General features: G+C 37.9%; 1 protein-coding gene across 1 annotated transcript in view; it reads right to left on the minus strand.

Moving 5' to 3' along the window:
• The window catches only part of FASTKD1 (FAST kinase domains 1), an 881,671-nt gene that overhangs the window by 397,242 nt on the left and 460,082 nt on the right, over positions 1-24,347 (minus strand). The gene's annotated exons all lie outside the window — the stretch shown is intronic.

The raw sequence follows: 24,347 nt of genomic DNA on the forward strand, positions 1-24,347 counted from the left end.
CTAGTATTCTCCATCAGATTGATTTCTGGTAATAAACACACTTCAGGAACTGAAAAAGACTACAAAATAACATTCTGCACTGGAAAGTGAATGCACATTTCCATCTCTGAGGATCTCCATATCTGAGGCAGAGAAAGACCCAAAAAAATGAATCTTATCCTTCCAAGGAATAGAGATCTGCCCTGGATTCTAATGAAGACTCTATGGAATAAAGCAAGCAACCTTCTAGATTTTATTCCAGATTTGGTGAGGAACACATCAAGCCAGGGAACTATGGAAGAAGTTTTACATCAAGAATCTATTCGACAAACTGTAGACAGTTCAGTATAAGAATCACATGTAAAGGTAGGCCAGTAGATTGTGAAAATATAGGCTGCCATCATGCGAATCACGCAGCATGGGATATATCTGGAATGAGTAACAGGAAGACTTACTTTCTTAAAACTATCACCCTCAGAGCTAGACTGGGTGGCACAGAGGTCATGGAATGAACTAGAAGGAGGACTGATGGTTCTGAAATCAATTAAATACTTACAAAAATGAAGTCAAGATAGCATTCATAAGGGGCCTGAGAAGTTACCAAACATCTAAATGTGGCAACACAAATAGACTGTTGTGGTAGAAAGCCAGCATCATAAAGCATATGGCAACCTCTACTAAAGATACAGAGATACTGTAGAAGAATAATTGTGTGAAAACTCACCATAACAGTAGACATTCTAGTAGGATCACTGCAACAGTAGAATTCCTGATATATGGGAATTAGATACAGGCATACATCAATCAGACTGGCCCACCTCCAGATCTCTGCAGACATCAGGTAAGACCATCTCCTCCCAAGCCTGAAGATGTACACTTGTACATAAAATAAACAGACAGTTGGCTTGTGCCATTTTCTGTTTATTTTTTTTCCAGTGAAGGTAAAAAGGCTACACCTTGTGAAGGAAAGAGCCTTTAGTATTGACAGAGTATATTTAGTCCTAACTGTGGTTCCCTGCCTTCAGACTCTAAAATGTCCTGAAAGTCTAGATAGCAAAAAGGGACACCATTTGCCACTGGCTCCTCTTCTTCCACTTCTGAGATGCTACAAGGCTAACAAAGTCTGCAGGGGGGAGCCTTGGGGAAGGTGAGAGGGTCTAGAGTTTCACTAATGACCTTACTTGAACATCACTGCTATGCTGTGCTCTTACATAGCTGTACTGCCTTCTTTATAACAATCTTGGTTGCAGTACAGCTACTGATATATGAGAAAGTCTCCCAAATTTATACATCAGGAATGAAAGGATAGAGATGTGTCCTATCGGATTCCTCCACAGGGGCCATTGCAGGACATAGTAGCATGCCCTCCAAGCTCCTGGACTGGAAATCTATCTTGTAATGTTTAGACAATGTATAGATGAAAGACAGTGTAGCCATTTTGCAAACACATTGAGATGAGACATACCTGACAAAGAAAATGTCCAGGTGGACAGCTTTCTAATGTGCTCCTGTATTACCTTTCCATGCTTTTCATAATGAAACAATGCACAGTTCACTAGACATTTACATCTGTTGCCCTGAGTATCTGAGCTGTCTCTGAATGTCCAACTGGTGAAGGACTCTCTCCTCCTTATTTTGCTATCATAAGAAAATACCAGTAGTTCATAGGTAGGTACTAGGCTATCGGCCCAAGGGCCTACGTAAGCCTAGCCAGCAAGGTTCCATAGCTTACGCCACCCAAGAAAGTTATAGTTGAATGGTCTGGTTAAGACAAAACTCCAAGACTAACCTGGACATGAATGAGGAGCTTATCTTGAGGCTGACCCTGTCCCACTGAAAAACTAAGAATGGTTCTATAACCATCAAAGCTGCCTGCAGTTCTGAGATTCTCTTAGCAGAAGTGAAACCTACCAATAAGATGGTCTTCCAGGAAAAGCATGTTATTGGAGCTAAAGCCAGTAGTCTGAAGGTATCAAGTGTCAGTTTCATCAGCACAAATATTCAACTTCAAGAAAGCAGGACTTACCTTCAAATTGAGCAAGGTAGATCCCCGACCAATTTTAATGAAAAAATATGAAAGGCCTAATAAAAAATATATCTAAAGTAAAAGAGAACAAGAAGTGCCTCCACATCACCAGTGTCCTCTTTTCTCTTTATGCAGGAGATGGAGAAACTTCACCATTTGCTGGGTATGACTTCCCAATATTATACTTCATAACCTTTTTTTGTTACACTGAGCACATCTTAAAAAAACAGAGGCCTGAAAGGAATATAAATCAGATGATCCAGGCTGGAAGAAAGAGTCCCTTTAAATTCATCTGAATCCGGGATCCAGAGTGTTGAGTAATCACACCTAGTTGCCAGGAAAGGAAAACAGCTCCTTTGCCATATGTCACAATATGGAAAAACAGTGGTGCCTGAGTCACTATTACCATAATCATTTCTGGTCCATATAGCTTCACTTTTTGCAACACTTGTAGTATCAGTGTGTGTGGGGGTGGGGTGGGAGGGTAAGGATACAAAAAAATGTTCTGCCAATGGAATGAAAAAACATCCATGCTCCCAATATTGCCTCCTGGCAATCAAAAGCAGTACCTGTACAGCTAGTAGTTCATCAGAGAACCAAGAAGCTGATGTTCATATCCTCCAGTAGTCCAACAACAACATGAACATCTACTTTTTTCAACTGCTACATATATTTCTTTAAGCAAAGATAGTCCTGCTCAGGCTGACTGTTATCTTGCTGAGATCGAATAGGATGCCTCATGTTATGTCTGTTTGTGTCATCCAGTCCCACTGCCAACCTGCAGAGTGGGTGTGAATGAGTTCTACCCTGCTTGCGTATACACTACATCACTGTGGAGGTGTCTGTTAAAAACACACTATCCTTCAAGAGTTTGAAAGCTCCGCAGGCCAGAATGACCACCACCATCCCTTTTAAGTAATGTTTACCCTGAAGACCCTGCTCCAAGCCTCACACATCTCTTTAATCCAAGCAGGGACTTCTACATGGGACTAGGACCACTTGTTCTGGACAGTTAGTGATCTCATGTGCCCCTCTCAAGGCAATGCCTGCAACATAAGGCTCGATCATACTAAGGTGGTGAGAAGCATGGGCCCCATTCATCACGCTTGCTTCACCCACCAAATAAGCTGTTTCTGAATTCAAATTAGCACAAGGGGCTGTGTATGCTGGTCCCACTGAGGCTTCAAGTACCACTGGATCTTTCTCATATGAAGTCTCCCCAAGGGCACCATAAAAATAGCTGCAGCCAAGAAAACTAAGGCTTGAATAATTCTCTTTCTATAATAAAGACTCCCTTGGTGTGCAGGAGGAAGAAGACTTTCAGGGAAGTAATTTTCTCCATTGAAAGACAAACTTTGCATCCTATGGTATTAACAGCATCCACAAGGAAGTCTGTGTCAGTGGTGAAATTCAATTTGGTTAGATTATGGAAGAGTCTTGTGTTCTGGACACAGTCTACAGCCATTTTTAGATTCTCCTGGATCTTCTACTCAGTTACTGACTGAAGGAGTAGATAATCCAGTTAAGGACGGATACGTGTGCATTTGGAATGCATGTTACCACTGGCCTCAGACATTTCTGGACACTCCATATGAAGTAAAAAGCCCAAAGGGCAAGAGGTAAACTGGAAATGGTGGTCCTCTTAACTTGGATCTCAAAAATATTCAGGATAGACTGATACAGCCATGACTATGCCCCAGCTGACTGGAGTCTAATTAATGACTTAGGCACTGGAAGAGACAGGGAGAGTGGGAGACTTATGCTAGCTCATCCATCCTGGGGGAAAGAAAGATAGTGGTTCCTATCCGCCAGCAGTTTCAGAGCAAGTTGAGGTTTGTACATTCCTGATGGCCATAGACTGGGCAAAGGAGGCTTGGTAAACCCAAGATGGTGACAGTAGCTCTCAATCAGCATGTGTATGGAGCACAAGCACACATCAGGAGAGACAATGAAGGATGCTGCTGTAGTGAAGTAGATGCCCACGTCAGTCAACAGGGGTATGGTTAGGGCAAGATCAGAAACTCCTCTCATGGTTGACTGTAATGGCAATGTGGGATTGATGTTTCCTGATAATGGTAACAAATGGGAAACACCAGCAACTTGTTGGTCAGCAGGCACAGAGGCAAGAAAAATGATACTGAAGTAAAAAAAAAAAAATCAGTACTCTTTGTAGATGGGAATGCTGAGATATTTATTCTTCAGGTCTAACATTTCTAGCAAGACCATGAACAAGAGCAGAAGGAGCAGGGATTGTAGTGTCAAAAAGAAATTAAGCCTTGAGAAAGCCAAGATTTGCCTCCAAGGTCCATCTTTTTTGAGAACCAATACTAACCTTCAGTTTTAAAAAATATAGATAATCCTTCCTCTTTGGGAACTGTCTTTATAGATTCTTACAACAAAAAGCTGGAAGACAAGGGGACAAACTACAGCCATCTTGTCCTTGGGTGGTGATGATGCGTTTGACCCAGCTTTGTGATGTTATGCTTGTCCACCTGTCCGTGAACTGGGTTAGTCTGTCGCCTAAGCTAAAGAGTGAGTGGGGTGTTACACTGGTAGGGGTGAAAGGGGAAGGGAGGTTTCCAGCTGATTCATAACTGCTTAGAAGAGGTAGCTTGGATGTTCCCTGCAGATTTACTTAACATTATGACTCCTGTCATTTTTATTTTGCAGATACTTTCTTGTTCCTGCCTGTTGGCCTTTGGTCTGATGTTTGTAAAATAGCCCAAGTTTCAATGAAAATTTTCATTTGTTACTGGGTATGGGGGAAGAAAAAGCTGCTTAATTGCTTCCATGGTTTCTCCTTTTTCCTCAAATGTCTTGAAGATTTCCTGGGGTTAGGTTAGAGGTCAGACACCCTTCATAATGGATGACAGCAACAAACTGCTCACCAGTCCACAGGACATCAAAGGCAGATGAAAGAAGTACTTCCAGTAGCTTCAGAATGAAAAAAAAACAAACAAAAGCTGTACTGCCCAATACACAGCCTATGCTGGAAAGAGAGGAAGAGCCCAGGAAGAGCCCACCATAGAAGAAGTAAGGTCACCACTAAGGAAAATGAAGTCAGATAAAGCAGCAGGTTCAGATGAGGTCACAGCAGATATGATAAAGATGTTGGGTGAGTCAGGGAAGAAATGTCTCCTGAGGGTACTCATAGCAGTATGTAGAGAAAGAGTGACTGGAGAATAGGCTTACCAGTGCTAGTGTTAAAGACAAAGGGGACATTCACAACTGCGGGCAGTATAGAGGTATTAAACTCCTAATACAGTGTATAAAAGTCCTAGACAGGACGACTGGCAAACAAATATAGTGAGCAGAAGAAAGTAAGATGGCAGATAAGTAGTCTGGATTCAGATCAGGATGCAGTACAACTGATATTACATTTCCAGTGAGACAGATACTTTAGAAGAAGCCAGAGATCAGAAAATAATCCAACCGGGCATTAACTGAATAGGAGAAAGCATAAAACAAAGTACCAAGAAAGCTGATTTCAGCAGTCCTGTGATGACTGATGATGATTTTTAGAGTTGGGTTCCCAAACAAGTAATTACTGGCCAGAGGAGCAGTTGACAGTCCCCCTCTCACATACTCAGGACTCTTAGCCAAGTACTCTGCCTTACAATGGACCTACAGTGCATTCCCTGTGTTGTACCGAATTTATCGCATGCTTTCTCATCTTCTGAGAAATCTGTGACACCCTAGAAATCTGCAGCTTTGGGGATTTGTCCTTGTTTTCCAGATAGGTTCTCTGTTGGTCTTAAATATTTCACTGTCATACTTGGCCAGGTTTGTCTGGCAATTAATCCCTCTAAAACACCACTGGATGTTGGGGATAGCACCCTAATCAGCAAAGACATACAAAATCTCCCAATTATTTGTCTGTATGACGAGGGACCTAAACACACACATTTAGGGAACCAAAGCTGACCACGGAGCAAGGAGTGCAGAATTGTTTTCTATTTAACTGACTAACTAGGTTAAATCAGCTCATCAATAGCATCATCACGCTCTTCAAATATAGCTGGAGTTTTACTTTTTTCTCAGGATACTAATATCTTTGAGACTCACAATCAAAAATAATCTCCTGCCTGTGCATCTAAAATTCTCTACCAAAGGATTATCCAAGGGGAAGGCAATCAAACCAAATTGCCCTGCACATTCAAATTCTTTCCAATACAGATCCAGCAAAATCTGTACCATAAAAATGCAGCTGGGCAGGTATAAAAATACACCTTAAAGGAATTAAGAAGAAAGCTTTCTGCAGATCTGTTGTCTTTCAAGTATGAGACAACAAACAGTAGTGCCTGGGAGACCAGTAAAACTGGAACTGGATGCCAAGAGCCAAGTAGTTAAGGTACCATGCTGCCGGAGTGACTGACATTCCAGGTATTGATAGGTTCATAGGTAAGTACTAGGCTAATTGCCCGTCTGGGCCATTTTAAGTCTAGCCAATTTCCTTTTTGGTGCTTGAATTAACCTATCATGTTTGGTGTTAGACGTGCCTTACCCATCCCATGGTTGATAATTATATATTACCCCTATTAAGAATAAATGTGATTATACCATAGATATTTGATGAGACTTGTGTATGGCATAAAGCAGTCAGCAATTGCCTCTGTCTATTAGTAACACAGGGGGCAGTCCTGGGGTAAATTTTCAATTGTCCATTCATAGATTCAAGATGAGCTTGAACACTGACAGGGATGACTTTTGTTTTACATGGATTCAAACAAGTTTTGCTCGTTTTATTTTGTTTACCTTGCTGAAAATTTAATTGCTGTGCTTGTACAGTCATCAGACTGCATTCAATAATTGTTGTGTTACTTACCTGACAATTTAGTAGTATCTCAACAAGTTTTGATCATTTTATTTCATTTTCTTTGCTGGTCATTCAAATGTTTTGCTGTTCGGTCACCTGACTGAATTCATTAATTACCATGTTGTTTCCACTGTGCTTCATCTGCTGGTTTCCCCCCATTTTAACTATTTATAACTTAGCTACCATGACAGCAAAGTTTCAAGCAAGTATGTGGTCAGTGATTACAAGTCGTTGCTGTTACCGGAAAGTTATTACTGGCTGGAGCCAAAAGCTGTTTTTTTTTTTTTTTTTTTTTTTTTTTTTCATTGGTTTGTTTAAATTCTTACCAGAAATATATCATACAATGCCACACAAACCTCTGTCTGACAGATGCAGGCACTCTGACTGGAGTATTACTTCTAGTAAAACTAGACAGAGCCACACCCATGAACAGGCTTTGCTAAAGGCACTTCCTCGATATTTAGGACCATGTTAAGTTACTATTAGTTGTTTCGACATTAGTAGAGCACATCCAATAGTTAATTATTATACTACAAATTTTTAACTACTGACTAATATAGAATATTATAGAATATTCTGTACACATAAACATTTATCAAGGAAATTAAACATTTAACATTTTGAAGTCATAAGGATTCATTAGAAAAGTGTCCAGAAAACCAAATATCTCACAAATAAATCTTATATCCCTAAATTTCTACACTCTTGGACTAAATGGAAGGTCAGCCAGCTTGTATTCCCTCACTTGCCAGCTTCAAGGTATTTGTTATACTCAGATAGTGTACAAAATATCTGATGCCCATGGACAATGAGCTACTACTTACCTCAACTAAAATTACCTGTGAGAGATGCAAATACTTAAAGTGGAGGCATCATACTGACAAAAAAACCCAGACTGTGAGTTTAACACACCTACACAGTACTCCACAGAAATACACTGAAATTATCACATGCTGAGGCTGTAAAAAAGTCATTGCCTAAGCCTCCAGGGTCAAACATGTAAGTCTCAGTGGAAATGAATGACAATAACAACACATACTGCCTCACCCTTGACAGCATCATCAGGAAAAAACATAGCCCCAGATAGAGTATATTTAAAACACCCACCAATAAAAAAGTTCTGGGGATTGGAGACTCCAAAGTAAGAGACACAGACACACACACACACACACACACACACACACACACACACACACACACACACTACTCCCACAAGGCTGGAGAAAAACAGGGCGAGTCCGAGTCATCTTTTAGGTGCCATGATCTTAGACATCTCAAGGGCCCTCAAGAGGAACAAGTATGATGACAACATGTTGATGGTCCATGTAGGTGAAACTGAACTAGCATACAAAATCCCAAGGCATTTGCAGAAAGGCATTTCCAAGCTCTCAGTGTACGTCACAAATGTAGGAAACACTCTAGTATTGAGAAGAATCCTACCTTTTCCAAGAATGATGCCAAAGTACAAGTAAAAGATAATTACTTTCGACAACTGGGTAAGTTACTGGTGTCATTAAACAGGGATCCAGTATTTGTCAGCATGGGATGAAATGTTGAACATCCCTACTTACTTTGCCAAAGATGGCTTGCACTTCTTATTCCAGGGCTTCCAAAGTCTGGAGAAAGCCTGTGTTAACCCCATAGTGCCTTTTTTGGGAAACGTCCAGCTAATGGATCTTACAACCTAAAAAACATATCAAACAAAGCAGTGGACAATATGAATGTGGAGCTGTTCATTGGAATCTATATAAAATGCCTTACCATGAAGCCTACCTTAATCTGGAGCACATTCACGTGTGTAGTATTACTGAAATCTGGTTTAAAAGTGCAGAAAGCACCCGCTCTGTACCAGAGTTTTAAGCCTACTACATCTTTAGACCCAATCGGTTTTGGGGTTAAGTATCCGTATTTGTTCAAGACCACATTATCTAGAAGTATATTCCCACAGAGACACAAAAGGAACTTACTGAGATTCATCTCACTGTAAATAAAACAAACTATCAGACCACAGAATGTTAAAGGACCTCACCCCCACACCCACCATAATCCCTGAAAACCATGTCCATTTCTTAAATACAATGGATGAATTTCCAAAACAAAAAAAAAGTCATCATCCTAGGAGATTAACTACTTCCTGATAAACTGAGAAACCTATATATCAAATGTAAGCTATGCCCCAAAACTCCTTGATTTCATAAGCAAGAATTCCCTGGCTCAAACAGGCAAATCCCACTAGAAGATAAAATGTTCTTAACCTGGTACTTCCAAAAATATAGCATCGATACGTACTATCCCACTGTTATCTACTTCCCCAGTTAAGTGTAACAACACATTGATTAACTTTCTCTTTCAAAATCTCTTATCCAGCAGATACATATCTCTTAGTATTCAAAGACTAAACAACCATATAAACTTCCTACAATTCAATAATGAAGTCTCCCAAGTTCAAGTATAACTATAATCCCTAAAAGTTTGACACAACTAGTGGTTATGGAAATAAATTTTACACTGACCTAGAAAACTGTTTAAATCTAGCAGTCTCCATGACAACTAAACAAAATGGGAAGGACAACAGCAAACCAGCCTTGTGGTCCACATGCATAATAAAAGGAAAAGCTCATTAGAATAGACAGCAAAACTGAAGAGCCACAACTCATGGTCAACATCAAAGTTTTATTCAAGATACTGAAAAATACCATCAGGAAAACAAAGGCATTGCCATGAACTTAGGCTGGCATCAGGAGCTAAGGGTAATTACAAATCTTTCTTTACTTATGTCAGGAAGTTACAAAATAACACTCATCATTGCTATGAACGTATTCATAATGACACTACTTACTCTAATCCAGTGGATACGGCAAATAAATTAGCTAACAAAGTCACTGCAGATGTCACCCCAGAAATGTCTATACAAAATCCACATATATCCAAGTACCTGACCCTATCACAAAAGAATACCTGTTAAATGTACTCATCAAAACAAAACATACATCCTTTATAGAACCTGATAACATACCAGGCTACCTGCTGAACAGCACTAAACATGTGTTGGTGGACATGCTCTTGCAACTATTCAACCAAAGCTTATCCAGTGGCTTCATCCCAGAGGTTTAGAACACAACAGTTGCATTACAGACCCATCAGTCTGACAAGCATCAGCTGCAAGGCTATGGAAAGGGTCACAGCTGACCTGATAAGCTACAATACATAAAACAGTGACCCCAGTTTTGACTTTGTTAAGGGTATATCCTGTCTAACCAATCTGGTGAATTTTTCTGAGTGAGTAACAAGCAGTGGACAGTGTCATACTGTCCATGCAGCATAACTTCACCTCATAAAGGCATCTGATATCCTATCACAAGCCAACATTATCAACAAGTTCAATTCACTCCAAACTGATCCTTATTGATCCCTATATAATTAGATGGGTAGCTAATTGGTATCCACACTGTGATAGTGGCAGGCACATCCTTAGAGAGGAAGAAAGTAACCAGTGGGATAAATTAAGACCTCTGCTGTTTAGTGTACACTTCTCTGGGAATTCTGATTAACCAGCTTTGCAGATGATTGCAAAGGGTCTATATTATATCCTCAAAGAGTCAGTTCAGCGAATGGCATTTTATATCAAAATGCCATTCAGTGAACTTGTTCTTGTGGGGGGCTGTGCCCCCACACCCCATGCTAATTATATATACCAACTCTGAGATCGCACTACAGTGATGAAAGGGCAAATTTTCTGATCTTCACTATACTGCAATCTCACTATGAACAGTTGGCTGAATGGCATTTTGATGTAAAATGCCGTTCGCTGAACTGACTCTTCGAGGATATAACACAGACCTGATTGCAAACTGGGTGGTATACTTAAATCCCCTTCTAATATGCAGAAGCTACAAAGTGAGCTTACAACATGTTAATAGCTGGTGCTCTGAAAACTGGGAAAAAATGCAAACCTGTTGCATTTGGAAGACAAACCCTCTATCAAGCTTACAGTACAGAAAACACTCACTCAAAAATGAAGATGCTGTGAGAGACCTTGGAACGCAGATGGATAATTCCCTTTCAGTCTACCTTCATGTTTCAGCAGTGGTTAGGAAATCCTTAATCACAATGAGTATGTACTCTAGAGCCAAAGAATGCCCTAGTCCTCTATATTCTGTGCTGATCAGACCCACCACTGAATATAATGCCCTCTTGTGGAAGAGACTCCAAAGGATCCAGACAGAGAGATAACAGGCTTAAAGGACCTGCAATATCAAGAGAAGCTGGAAGCCTTGCCCCTGTATTCACTATTCTAAAGATTCCTTAGGGGCAATTTATGACTTACCTTCTAGACCATTAGGGATATGGCAGTCAAATAACTCTTACTTCACCACCAATAAGAAAGTCCAGCAAACACAAGAATCAGAGATCAGAACCTGCTTCAGCAAACAAACAAGTCAAGATGGAGACAGATTTGTCAAGCAATGACTACCCCTTCGCTGGCTCAAACTTTCTTGCAAGAACAAGCACTGTGACACACTATCTTAATTTAAGAAGGAATTAAACAAACTGGATGGATATTCATAAATTCACCCTGGTATACCTGGCCTATTGCTCCCTGAAAAAAGAGGTAAGGTCTAAGGGTAGGCACTGTCAAGATATAAATGGCCACATCACCCAGTTGCCCTGTATATTCTATGATTCTACAGTTCTATACCTGGGAAGGTGAGCAAATGATTCATGCAGGCAGCCAAATTTTTCATATTGTTTTGTTTTATTATGCTAGACAGAAGAAATAACTAAGGATTCAGCTTTACCAGACTCACCAAAGGAACCATCACATCCGGATGTGGCCTAAAGATATGATTTGCTTTCTATAAAAAAAAAAAAAATAGTTCCATGATACAAGCTCTAAATGACTGACCCAGCATTAAATCTTCTTTTGAAGGGAGTGCTCTGGACTGTTAAAAAGGCCTTAGCATTATTCTAAGACTTTCACAAAGAAGTGATTCTCAGGAAGAGAGTTGGCAGAAGAAAAAAAAAGAGAACAATTCACTATGTTGAGCATTAACAGAAGGAAGATACTCAGTCTCCTTTAGCGTTGATGCAAACAAAGGTTCAAAGGCAGAAGGAGAAGAACTTCTGTTTCTAGAATTTCTCCAATAAATCCTACATTTCACGGATCTAGGAGAAGGAAAAGAAAACTGATGCACAAGCTAAGAAGTATTATAGAAGTATGCACTAGAGAGCACAAAAAAGCCTTCACCAGTGGAACAAGATCAGGAGAAGATTGCTCTAACTAGGAATTCCATGCCAATGAAGATAGCACTGGGAACCCTACCTACTAAAGAAATTGGGTACTTGTTGCAAGTAATTTCCATGTACAAGCTCAGTTTGTTTTCACAAAGCCAAAATAACAGAATCCTGAAAGCAACAGATGCCACCTGGGCAACTGGGAGATTTAAGACACACTATCCTGAACCTTGAGATTGGACTCTGTATGCAGCAGCAAGCCATTATGAGGGGGAAAAATTCTGAGGAGGCAACCCCTGGAGACTAACATCAGACAACATACTTACTGCAGTTTAACCAGAACCTTGAAATCCTTCTACCACTACTAGTGAAGCCCTTGCTGGAGAAGGGCTAGAAGCAGAAAAAACTGCAAGTTAGCCTTTGTTAGCATAAAATGCCATCTAAAGGTTCACACATCCTTGCAACTGCTATATGGAAAGTATTAACAGTCACTACTTGTGATAAAATGCAACATCAGTCGCTGGTGTAGTGACGGGTAGTACAGCTGAATAATTACTCACCTTAAGCAGATTATAAATGTGCACACGCAGACACACAAACACACACATAAACACACACACACAAACACACGCACACAAAACCCATTTATATTTATACACACACATATCTATATATCTATATCTATATATGTGTGTGTGTATAATATTTACACATACATGCGTGTGTGTGTGTGTGTGTGTGTGTGTGTGTGTGTGTCTGTATATATATATATATATATATATATACATATATATATATATATATATATATATATATATATATACACATATATATGTGTGTCTGTGTATGTATATATACATATATATATATATATATATATATATATATATATATATATATATATAAATAACATACACTCACAGCTAGGGCTGCAGCTCAGAAGTTTTGGCCCTGAAATCATATTGATTTGCTGAAGGTAATTTCAGGTAAATGCTGCTTATGGAAAATAAAATCAATGAAAATCATTTTCAATGAATCTAAAAATACCCTTTCTTGCAAGCAGCAAACATGACTGCATACATCATGGACAGGCCACCCTCACATTACCACAGACTTACATATACCAACTCCATCATCACACAACAGTAAAGAAAAGTGTAAACGTTTATTAGTGCTGAAAGTGGATTCAATGATTTTACTTCGCACAAATGGCATTCACTGAGGAAACCTGTACAGAGCTTGTGTCAGGCTCTCCTTGTCCTGACTATGCCCAAACAATCAGGGTTTATTTGGTGGCCTGACTGCTGAAAGAGATTCAGAAGGTGAAATGGAAGTAAGAGGCCAATGCTGGCCTCATCCATCCCAGGAGAAGGTGGGACAGAGTTCCACTGCAAGAACAGTATGTACCTATTCTGTTAGGTAGGTTCATTGGTAGTTACTAGGCTTTCAGTCCAGAGATCATTTAGGACCCTAGCCCAAATTACTAGTTGTCACTGTCTGTTTAAGTGACTTGCTTAAATATACAGTAGGCACATGAGGGCTGAAGGAATCAAATCCTGTTCCATAGGAACTACAGCTCACAGCATTAATTGTCTGCACTAACTGCCAGTGTATTAAGGCCAGAGCTCCACCTAGGTAAAATGCCAGGATCCCAGTTCTCAAATTAAGAATGTGGGGGGATGAAACTGTTGAGGACTGCATGTACTCTGGCTGGGGATGCAGATGTATAAAGGCCGTTGCCTTTAACATTAGCATTTTACAAAAAGTGGCTAGCCACCTGGTGCAAAAAACAGTGCAGTTACTGCTAGCTCTGTGGCACAGAGGGATAAAGTCCTGACTTTGACTCCAATTACCAGGGAATGACTAGTGACTTGGAAAGTGAAGAAGCCAGCTGGAGAGGGAGGGACTGAATGTCTGATACTAGACTATCCATTCTACTGGAAGAGAGGGAACTTGGTCCAAGGCGCTGGTGGATGCTGAGTAGACTAAATCAGGTGCAAAGAACTGCCAAGCAGCAATTGTGATGTAGGTGGGATAGATTGGGGTCATACCTTTCAACCTCTTTTCTCAAGAATTCAGGACAAAGCCTAAAATAATGGAAGATAAAAGCTCAAAAATGGGGGCAGACTTTAAATAAGCTCTTATAAACTTAGAAAGATGATAGAATAGCAAGATTTGTGTTAGCATGATGCATTTTCTGAAGGATATAGTCTAAAACTCAAATTTATGTCATTACTTAGTGCCTTTATACTTCTGTGAGTTGCCAGAAAACTACAAATTTTATGAGTAACAGACCAAAACCATGAGGCAAAAATCTGGACATTCTGTGAAAATCTGGACAGTTGAGAGGTATGGATGGGGTCCACCTCTGCAGTCCCTACTTCTGCAATGTGCACAGCAGCCTCGCAAAACATTAAATAACATCAAGAAAATCATTCGTCAGGCACTGAGGCTGAGCTACACCAAAGGACTAACCCACCTTCTCCAGCAGCCAGCTTTCATACAAAGGCTTCAATTCTCGATCCCCTTACATCCTTAAGGAATGCCCCACTCTAGGAAGACATGCCAGACACACTGTGGGAGATGGTGCTTTCAGCAGACTGATGATCTACCAGCCATGCTGGACACACAGAAATGCTATAAAATGAAAAGCAGATAAACTTCCAGTAAGGGCTTCATGGAGTAAACTGCTTTCTTCAGTGCTCCTTCTCTCCTGGCTCGATCTTTTAAGATCTTTAATGTTAGAAAGCTCTTTTGTACTCAGCAGACTGCTTACGCAGTAATTCATTCACTGATCAAAGACCGAATGCCTGATAAGAAAATTGTCAGCAGTCCTACCAGAAGGTTCATAGCAGAGTTCAATGAACCCTGCCCAAGTTAAGAATGCAGTTTTTCACCCTTTGTTTGCTGATATGGAGGAAATATACAAGAAAATTGAGCAGTTAATGGGTGAAACACCCAGCAAAAATGGATCATTCACTTTTAGAATATATGGCTCAAATTGACAGTAAAATTAAGGACATTAAAGAAACAGTCACAAAGCACTCTGATCAGTTAGCTAACATTAACAGTGATATGTCAGGTCAAAAATAAAAGCTGGAATTTACAGAGACTAGACTAGAAAATGTCAATGCTAAACTAGTAGATTTAGAGGATCATAACAGGAGGAAAAATATTAGATTTAGAGGATCATAACAGGAAGACAAATATTGGATTTAATGGTATCAGAGGAAATGCAGAAGCTAGTGTTTAGCCTTCAAGCGACATAATAGTTGCAAGGGCTATGGAACAAATGTGTTCACCATGTTTTCCCCTGCTCCAATGAGGATAAAAAAATGAGGATTCCCAGGCCAGTACTGGTGAGATTTGTTATTAATTAGAAAAAGGAAAAGGTGTTTTCTGTGTTGTGGACTCTGGCAGTGCCTTTTCATAAATGGAAGCAATAGTGCTTGCTGACAATGGTGTCCCTGAAACAGGTATTAAAGGACAGTGTTTTGGCAAGCCATACAAATCTGAAGACAAAATAAATGGAGCTTCATCCTACCAATTTAAAAAGGTATTGCCACCTAGAGGCCCCTTTACTTTTTAATCTGCTAACAAAGTTAAGATTAAGACCCAGCAATCTTCAATCACGGAAGGAACCATCTTGTAAAAGCCACCACAGACTGCTTTTCCCAATGAAACTGAAGGACACAAGACACCTTTTTATAAATCTATGGAGCAGTTTACCTTATTCTGTGATAGAAAGCTGTCTTTGCTGTTAACACAGTTGCTAACTCTGTTTCAATGGTAAATTACTGAGCTCCTACGGGTGACTTTTGCTTACTATTTTTATTATTTTTTGCCAATATGTCTTGAATGCAGAAATACATTACTGTGACAGACCTGATAATCATCTGTGATTTTGGCTTTTTGGCTATATTTATCATCCCCTTCATCCTTGGGATGTTTTGTCAAACAAATTGATCTGGATGATGTGTAAAATAGTCATATCCTTTGTTTCCTTTAAAATTACAATTTTCACTACTTTATGGAGAATGGCAGGGGGTGCTTTAAAATGGAAGAGTCCAAATTCATTATATTTAATTTGTGAGCATCCCCCTGGAGGGATGACTTCGTACTTCTTGTTTTTTTCTTACAGCAAGCCCTACAGAAGTATTTTTCCTCTTCGTTCAGAATTTCTTTTGTAAATAGTTATGTGTATGTTACTGCATTCTATTTTAGTTGGTTTGTTGTTCAACATATCTGTATTGTTAACTTTAAGCTGCTTTTCTCTGCCTGTCTCTTTTTCACTTGCCTTTTCTAAATACCTTATGAAACTCTCAGGACTCTTGCCCTCCACCTATAAGGGATTGTAGGTTCACTGGAATTTCTATGGATCGCTATACTGCATTGATATGGAATGTTAATGGTCTCTTAATGTAGTCAAAAGGGCCAGAATATTGACATATGTGGGATGAATTACACCTTACTTTACCCTTCTCCAAGAAAAACATACAGTTATGCAAGAAATATCAGAAGCCCATGCTTCTGGTAGGAGATGTGGTACAGCAATATTGCTTAGTAGGACTACACCATTTGCATTACCAGCTCAAATTTTGAATGAGGATGGTAGGTTTATAGCCATAAAATATTTCCTTGCAGGTCGAGTGGTTACTATTCTAAGTCTCTATATTCCTCCTGGCACCTCCTCCGAAGAACTAGCTGAAATGATGTTGGAATGGATTGATTTTGAGGAGGGAAATTGACCTAGGAGTTAGTGAATGTGACACTCTATGCTCCTGTTAAGAGGTTCACTACGGCCTTTTCACGACCATACCAATTTCTTAGGAAAGAGGGTAAAAATTATTTATCAATACCAAGGGAATGATTTTCATCTGTTATTAGGACTGCCACCTTCAATCTATACTTGTTTTTCATACAGATTTCAAAACATAGTCTAGGACTGAGACATGCAAAACAATATGGCTGTCTGATTTACGTAATGGATTATCTAACCACACAGCTATATCTGTCAAGTTTTCCCAGAGTCAAGAATTCTTTGAGACACAATAGAAACGATTGATTTTTCTGTAATGGTCAACCTTTTCAAGAAAAGACAGATTTATTTTACCAGGAGAGGGTGGCTGTGATAATGGGACTATCCGACCTGTATTTGAGACAATAAGAGAAGTTCAAGACTTCTTTTAGCAATTTACTTAAGAAACATGATAGTTTAACTATAAGTCAGATCCCACTGAAACATAAGGTACTTCAAAATGAGCTATTGGTTGGAGCAAGTAAAATATCATATCCCAGCAAGTGGGGGGGGGGGGGGTCCGTGGTTATCTCCTCTTTATAAAGAAACCACAGAGATGCAAGGAGATAGCTGTCCACAGTGTTAAGGTAGAGGACTGACTCTACTTTCATATTATTTGTGAACATTTTAAAATAAAATACACTTAAATGTTACAAAATTAAGCAACATTAAAAAAGTCCAATACTTCAGATATTAATTCCTCATCTATGAAGATACTGAAGAAACAAACTCAAACAGGTTTAGTCACTGGAATAACTCCACTTTAATTTATGATGAGTGCTTTCACTCACCAAGTGGACTTCATCAGATCAACTTTTCAATAGCAGATTTAACCCATGGAAAACTAATATCTACATAAAAATCACAAAGGATCCTACATCATGATTGACAACCTCATACATAACAATGAACTTAGCCTACAACTGAAAGCTAGTCTGATGTAACACAAGTCATTTTTTTACAATCCAAACTAAAATAAGAAACAGAAAGAATAATAAAACAAAGGACACATAAACTACAGTGTAGAACTAGTAATTAACTCTTAGTCAGTCTCCAGACAGGAACAAGGCATTACAAATCTCCCTTCACTAAAGGTTATTTAGCAACAAGGTTACAACAAGATCCTGCCATAAGGAGTGATGTACTAAAAAACTTTAATTCAGGAAATGAAGTGAAGAAGTGTGTGTGTGTGTGTGTGTGTGTGTATGAACAGGAACATGAATCAATAAAACAGCACCTACTATAAAAATCTCAGAAAAGATGATATAAAGAAACATCGCAAATAAAAATACAATCAAAATAAAAACTGTAATCATAAGTATATTAAAACAGGCAAAAAAAGAAAAGCACTTTCACCCACAGGGTTTAATCAGATCACTGTTAAAACTTGAGCATCCATAAAATCAATCATACACTAAAAACAGGGAAAAATCAATAAAATGTGTGGAAAAATGCAAATGACTGTGTGTGTGTGTGTGTGTGTGTATGTATGTGTGTGTGTGCGCATATGTATGTATGCATACATATACAATATATATAGATACGCACACATATTAACTTATATAAATATATGTTGTAGCAGAAGCGAAAACAAGCAGAATCCATCAAAAACAGAGGTATAAAAAATGTACAAAAATCTAAAGAAAGGAGCAAAAGACATCATGTCAAAACCATAAATAAAATAATATGTGGTCCAGTTTCCAAAGCTGAAGGAAGCATTTAATCGAACAAGCAGAATTAGGTCCAGGCAGGTTGTAGGTATTAAGACAAGTTTGCCATTCCAGCTCCTTTTCAAGAATGGCATTACATCTCCCCTCAAGTGGACACATCCTGATCAAGTCCACAATGTGAAAAGTACAAAAAAAACCAAAAAAACAATAACCTGGTGAGTCAATGCCGTGCTTTGCAAGAGGACTCTTGTTTTGTCTATTTCTAATTGTAGATGTGTGTTGGGCTATCCTCCTTTTATACTTAGAAATAGTCTTCTGTCCTGTGAAATGTAAAGTCTGCCTTTAAAGTACTTTCCACATTTTACTGCAAATAATGCAATTATTAACTGCTCATCAAATAATTACCAATTTTCTTTTGTTAGCCAACTGTTCTATATTAAATTAATATAGTTTAATAATTGTAATTACAATATACAATATACATTATATACTATATTGCTATACATTATATTATGTACAATACACTGATTAAATTAATAGTAATATGTGGCTGATTTGCTGTATGCTGATACTTCTATTTTAATTAACTGATGTAAGACTTCAGTATCTGCTGGATAACAGTGCTCTGTTGAATTGTTCAATGCCTGAAGGTGTGAATTTAGAAACTTCCGATTCTGGTATTAGGATTAGGGTTTTTTCTTTTAACTATGTTATGTCAGTACCTTTAATATAGTTTTGACCTCTGTTTTTTGCTGAATTGTTCATTACATTAATGTGTTAATTTACAGGCTCTGCTTGCGATATTAAGGATTCTTTTCTTATCCAGGATTAAAATTTCAGTAACTGCAGGCTAAAATTGCTCTGACTTGTCCTCTGTTTTTCTTGTTTAATTATTCTTTACATTAAGGTGCGACTTACAAAGTGTGATTTTGTTTTCAATATGTTTGGTACATTTATTAACTGTTGCTAGATTTCTATACCTGCAAGATGATACTGTTCTGCATTAGTGCCTGTTATACTGCCTAATTTACTGTGCTAGAGCACAGTGATATGCTTCAGTTGTGTGCTTCTCATGAAAAATGGTGATTATAATTCCTCTCTCTCTCTCTCTTTCATTCCGCAGTGAGATTTTTGCGGGGTTCAATAAATTCTCTAAAATGTACAGTTTTCCTTCAAACCTGGTGGCTTTTAGCTACCTCGTGTCAGGCCTATCCTACTTCCCTTCCAGTCGTGATTCCATCCTCACTACTCTGTTTTTAAACATCTTTATTAAATTATTACTAAAGACATAGGTAAACATTCATTAACTGAATAGAAAACAAATCATATTAACAATTTTTTTTCAATTTCAGACATCATATAATGCTTTCCTTCTTTATCATCAGTCCAACATTACATAAACTGCTATATTCCTTTCTTCCTTAAAACCTCCTCACTTCTACTCCTGAACATTATTATTCCTGCATTGTTCTCACAATTTCCATTTACTCCTAAATAAATTTGCACCTTCAATTTCCTAAAGATCCTTCTTGCAGTTCTTTTATCTCTTTTACAATATTTAATACTTCCAATACAATAGGTTTAGACACCGATTTCCATTCTCTAGCAATTGCCTTTTTAGCCAGCCAAAAGAATTAAAGTTAACAAGGGCTTACTATATCTATGCAAGTCGATTCTGTGTCCTAGATCAAAACAATAATTTCCATAGTTACAGCCATTTGCTCACCCAATATTTCTGCCTGCGTACTGTGTAGAGAATTTTTAAAATATGCCAATTCATTACATTCCCAAATATATGTTCCCAGTGACTTCTTTCTTCCCCATCACTCCTCCAACATTTGCTGTCTACCTGAGTAACAATTCTTTGAAGTCTGCTTGGGGTACAAAAATAGCTATGCAAACACTTTCAAGAAAAAATCTTAAACCTGCTGGACTTTGTTGCATATTTGGGAGCCATACACGTCCTCCCATTGTTCCCTTTAAATTGCTGTTCCAGTCTCTCTTCCAAATCTTTTCTAACCTCCTCTGATCAATTCATATAGCTATCATGCATATTTTGTATGCCCTACAAGCTATCTCTGTTAACAGCAGCTTCTCTTCTAGATTAAACTAAAAACTCTACCAGAACAAATCTTTCACTTAGAATTCCACTATCCCTTTTTCTTTGCCTATACTCTAATATCAAACCCTGGCAGGGATGGCAGTCACTAGCCTACAGACTAAACAACTGTCTGTTTGGCCTCATCCCACTCTATTAACTTTCCTTTTCTAATTATTTGTTCAAAAAAAAATCTAGTTTCCTTGTCAGTTTCATCTGATATTCCAGCCCCTCTTGCCTACTTTTTGTACTGCTATTTGCAGCTATCCCTTTTAGCAAAATCTCCTTTATCCATTCTTCTGTTGACTAATATAATTCAATACTCTTACCTTTCTCTACACCTGTAAGGCCATTACCATTCCAAGACAACATGGACAGAGTTGCCATTATGATAAAAAGACATTGTTCCCTTTATTATAAAAGACAATTTTTAAATGTGTATTTCCAACTTTGTCTTACATGCACACACTGTTTTGCATGCTGATTGGTTATACAGCTGTTTCTTCACATCTCCATATAACCTGTGTCTCATTTTTTCATGACTTTTTGTTTTAATGAAAACCCTCAACAAAAAAAAACTAAATTTTCAGAACACCCTTATCCCTTACTAACTTAGAACAAAAACAACAAACTATGTACATCATCAAAAATGACAAAACAGGAATAACTTCCCCAAACTAACAGCTGTACCCACAGGCATTACCTCACCTAAAATTACGGTTCTCCAAAATTAATCAGACCTGATGTCACTGAATTGTTAATGAAAACTTTAATATCCAGATACTTATACAGACACTAGCCAGCAACGGTTTCACATAAAAAATGCTTTATCAGGTGTAAAAAAATGAATTAAACAGTCAATCTTTAAATAAGCTCTCAGAATCACATGACTCCATCATCACATGACCTTCAAAACAGGTTTAATGCTCACTTGCTCATCTAGTCCTGGCTAGCCTTCAATCTAGTAATCCAGAGACAATCAGCATGTTCAGTTTTAGCAACAATATCACCACTTCTCCTATTTATTAGAATAATTTTAACACCATAAAATGAAATTTATGTGTATTATCAGCTTCATCTATGTGCCTGAATAAAGCTTTAGTTTTAACGCATCTCCTAATGTCAGACATATAATCACATATTCAATTTTCTATTAGTTTTCCTAATACAAAACACTGAACATTTCAAGCATTTAGCCAGGTAAACAATATCAAAAGTATCATAGTCATCAAAGATTCTAAGTGAAAAATTAAAATGTCTTATATGATGCTTAAAAGTGTTTTCTTTCAAGAGATCCTTAAAAAACTACATTTATTGGAAGGAAAAGTCACATTCCTTTGACTTAAATTGTAAGGTATATGACATTTGTTATCCTTGTAACACAAAAATTGCTTCAAATTGTGTGTTCTCTTTAAACTGAATAAAGGCTTAATGAGTAATACATTTCTAATCACATTAGCATCTGCCAATATGTGCCAGTATTTATACTGCATATAAAGTTTGTGTGTCTATCGTTAGTATATATCTCATACCCTCATTACTTCGATGTACATTAATGGAGGTGTTATGTTCATATTCACACTTAACAGTGAAAATTGGTCTTGCTGAATTATTATGTTCAGCCATAACTTTACTTCTATTTTATGCAACATGTCCTTTTTCATAGCCTCTTTGTTCAAATCTATCAAAGAGATCATTTGTTTTTCTAAAATATCACTCATGTTTAATCCAGCCATTTATAACATCTGGCTTTTAACAATATTATGAAATAAGACTTTAGGGTGCATGCTGGTTCTGTGTAAATACAAATTTCTTTTAACCTCCTTGTTAGCCATCCTCTCTTTTATGTAAACACATATCTAAAAAATCAGTTTGTCCATAAGATTTTTTTAAAGCATAGAAAATCAGATGCTCCTGTTTAATAAATACAAATACATTTTGGCCAGTACCTTTTAAGTACCCCTCTGCACAAAACTACTTAACAATAGAACATGCAGTTTATATCATTAAATGTTTTATACAAATCCTAATATACATAAAATTGTTTTACTTGGTTACTTTTTTCCTTTTAGCATTCTAACGTTAATGGTATAGTGGAGTATATGCTTTACAGTCCCATCCAAAAATTGAACAAAGTCAAAAAAACCCCAGTCATTCTCATCCACCTTTTCTTGGCAGGCCATATTCACAAATATGACTGACGCTTTATAGTCTTCCATTTATTCATTAATTTCAATGTTTCTGGTCTTCTTGCTGTTCCTCTTCATATCCCAACACCAGACTCTGATTCAAGTCCAAAGTACTCAAGATTCTTCCAATCAACTCCTGTGCATTTTTTTACATTGCTCAATCATTTTCTTTGGAACACTGGAAATGTTTAACTGGCAAAGTCTCTCAATGAGCTTTACTGTTAGAAGAATGAGAAGCGCAGTCCCCTTCTGTTTTTTGGCTAACATTTTGTTAGATAAGCTTTTTTTTCCCTCCTTATCCTGTTCTGCATCCAGAAAATGTCTGATACTCCAAGAAAAACTATTCTGTAGACAGCTGGATACTGTACCTTAAATCTCAGACCTGCTTCTTGACATTCCATGATAGCTGGGATAAATTTGCTTCTTTCCTGCCAGGTGCACCATGAATAATCATTTTCTGCAAACATCCTGCTGTCTGCTTTAATATTTTTCTCTTCTGCTACTGCTTTGTAAGGATTAACTCGTTCTACTGATATGATTGCATCTTTACTAACACAGATCTTGGCTACTCTCTCATCGAGGTTTAAAGCATACATTCAATGCTTCCATTCACAAATCCTGCTGTAGAATACCAGTCCAGCTGCTTATCTGTGCTTTCAAAAAAATTAATACAATCCACTCTTTCCAGTTTCTCTGGTGCAGAAGAAAATTACGTGTTTTCTATGCACGCACTGTCTTCTAACTCTATCATTTTTGGAAACGGCTCTTCTTCAGAAACCTCATACTCAACCTGCCTTTTCTTCATTTCAACCTCTGTTTTTTGCAGTTTTATCAGTTCATCTCAATAGCTAGTTAAAGCTCATTCTATTTTTTCAATCCTTTTATTATTTGAATTGATATAGTCCTTCAATACTTCATTTATTTTATTCATATCCGAGTACATTTGATTTATTTTTTCCTCTATATTACTGAAAGCGATCTCTTGTACCAAAGCTGAAGCTACAATTGCTTTCTGCTGAACAGCTGCAGGATTTTTTCCAGCTAGTAATTTCTCTTCATCATTTCTGGTAGACATAATTTCAGGTTCTCTAATTTTCTTTTTTGCTGGTATCCAGGCAGTGTGCTTACTAGCCAGTAACTGAATTTTATCCAACCTGACAATATCACTAGCTGTATTTTCTCAGTTTCTGTTTTCACTCTGGGACAGCTAAAATTAAGTTGCTGATCAGTGTGTAGCCATCTTGTAAGTCCCATCCTCATAATTCTTGACCTCAATCCTAGGTGTTATAAATATATTCCCCCTCATGTGAATTTTTATCTTTGAATTTTAGTTTGTGAGACATAATGTTTTGTAAAAATATAAATGATTATATTACTTTGGTCTAAGTGTCTTTTATAACTATCTACCTAACCCCTATTTCACTTTAATTTCAACAAGACATAACCTCCCTACCCCAAACAATCACTATTTAGCAAGAAAGACCATATCAGGTTATTCGAAACAGTGACATGCATTTGCACTCCTAAGTGCTCCAT

The sequence above is a fragment of the Protopterus annectens genome, chromosome 6.part1, assembly GCF_019279795.1.
Source record: "Protopterus annectens isolate FY-2018-M chromosome 6.part1, PAN1.0, whole genome shotgun sequence".
Taxonomy (NCBI): Eukaryota; Metazoa; Chordata; order Ceratodontiformes; family Protopteridae; genus Protopterus; species Protopterus annectens.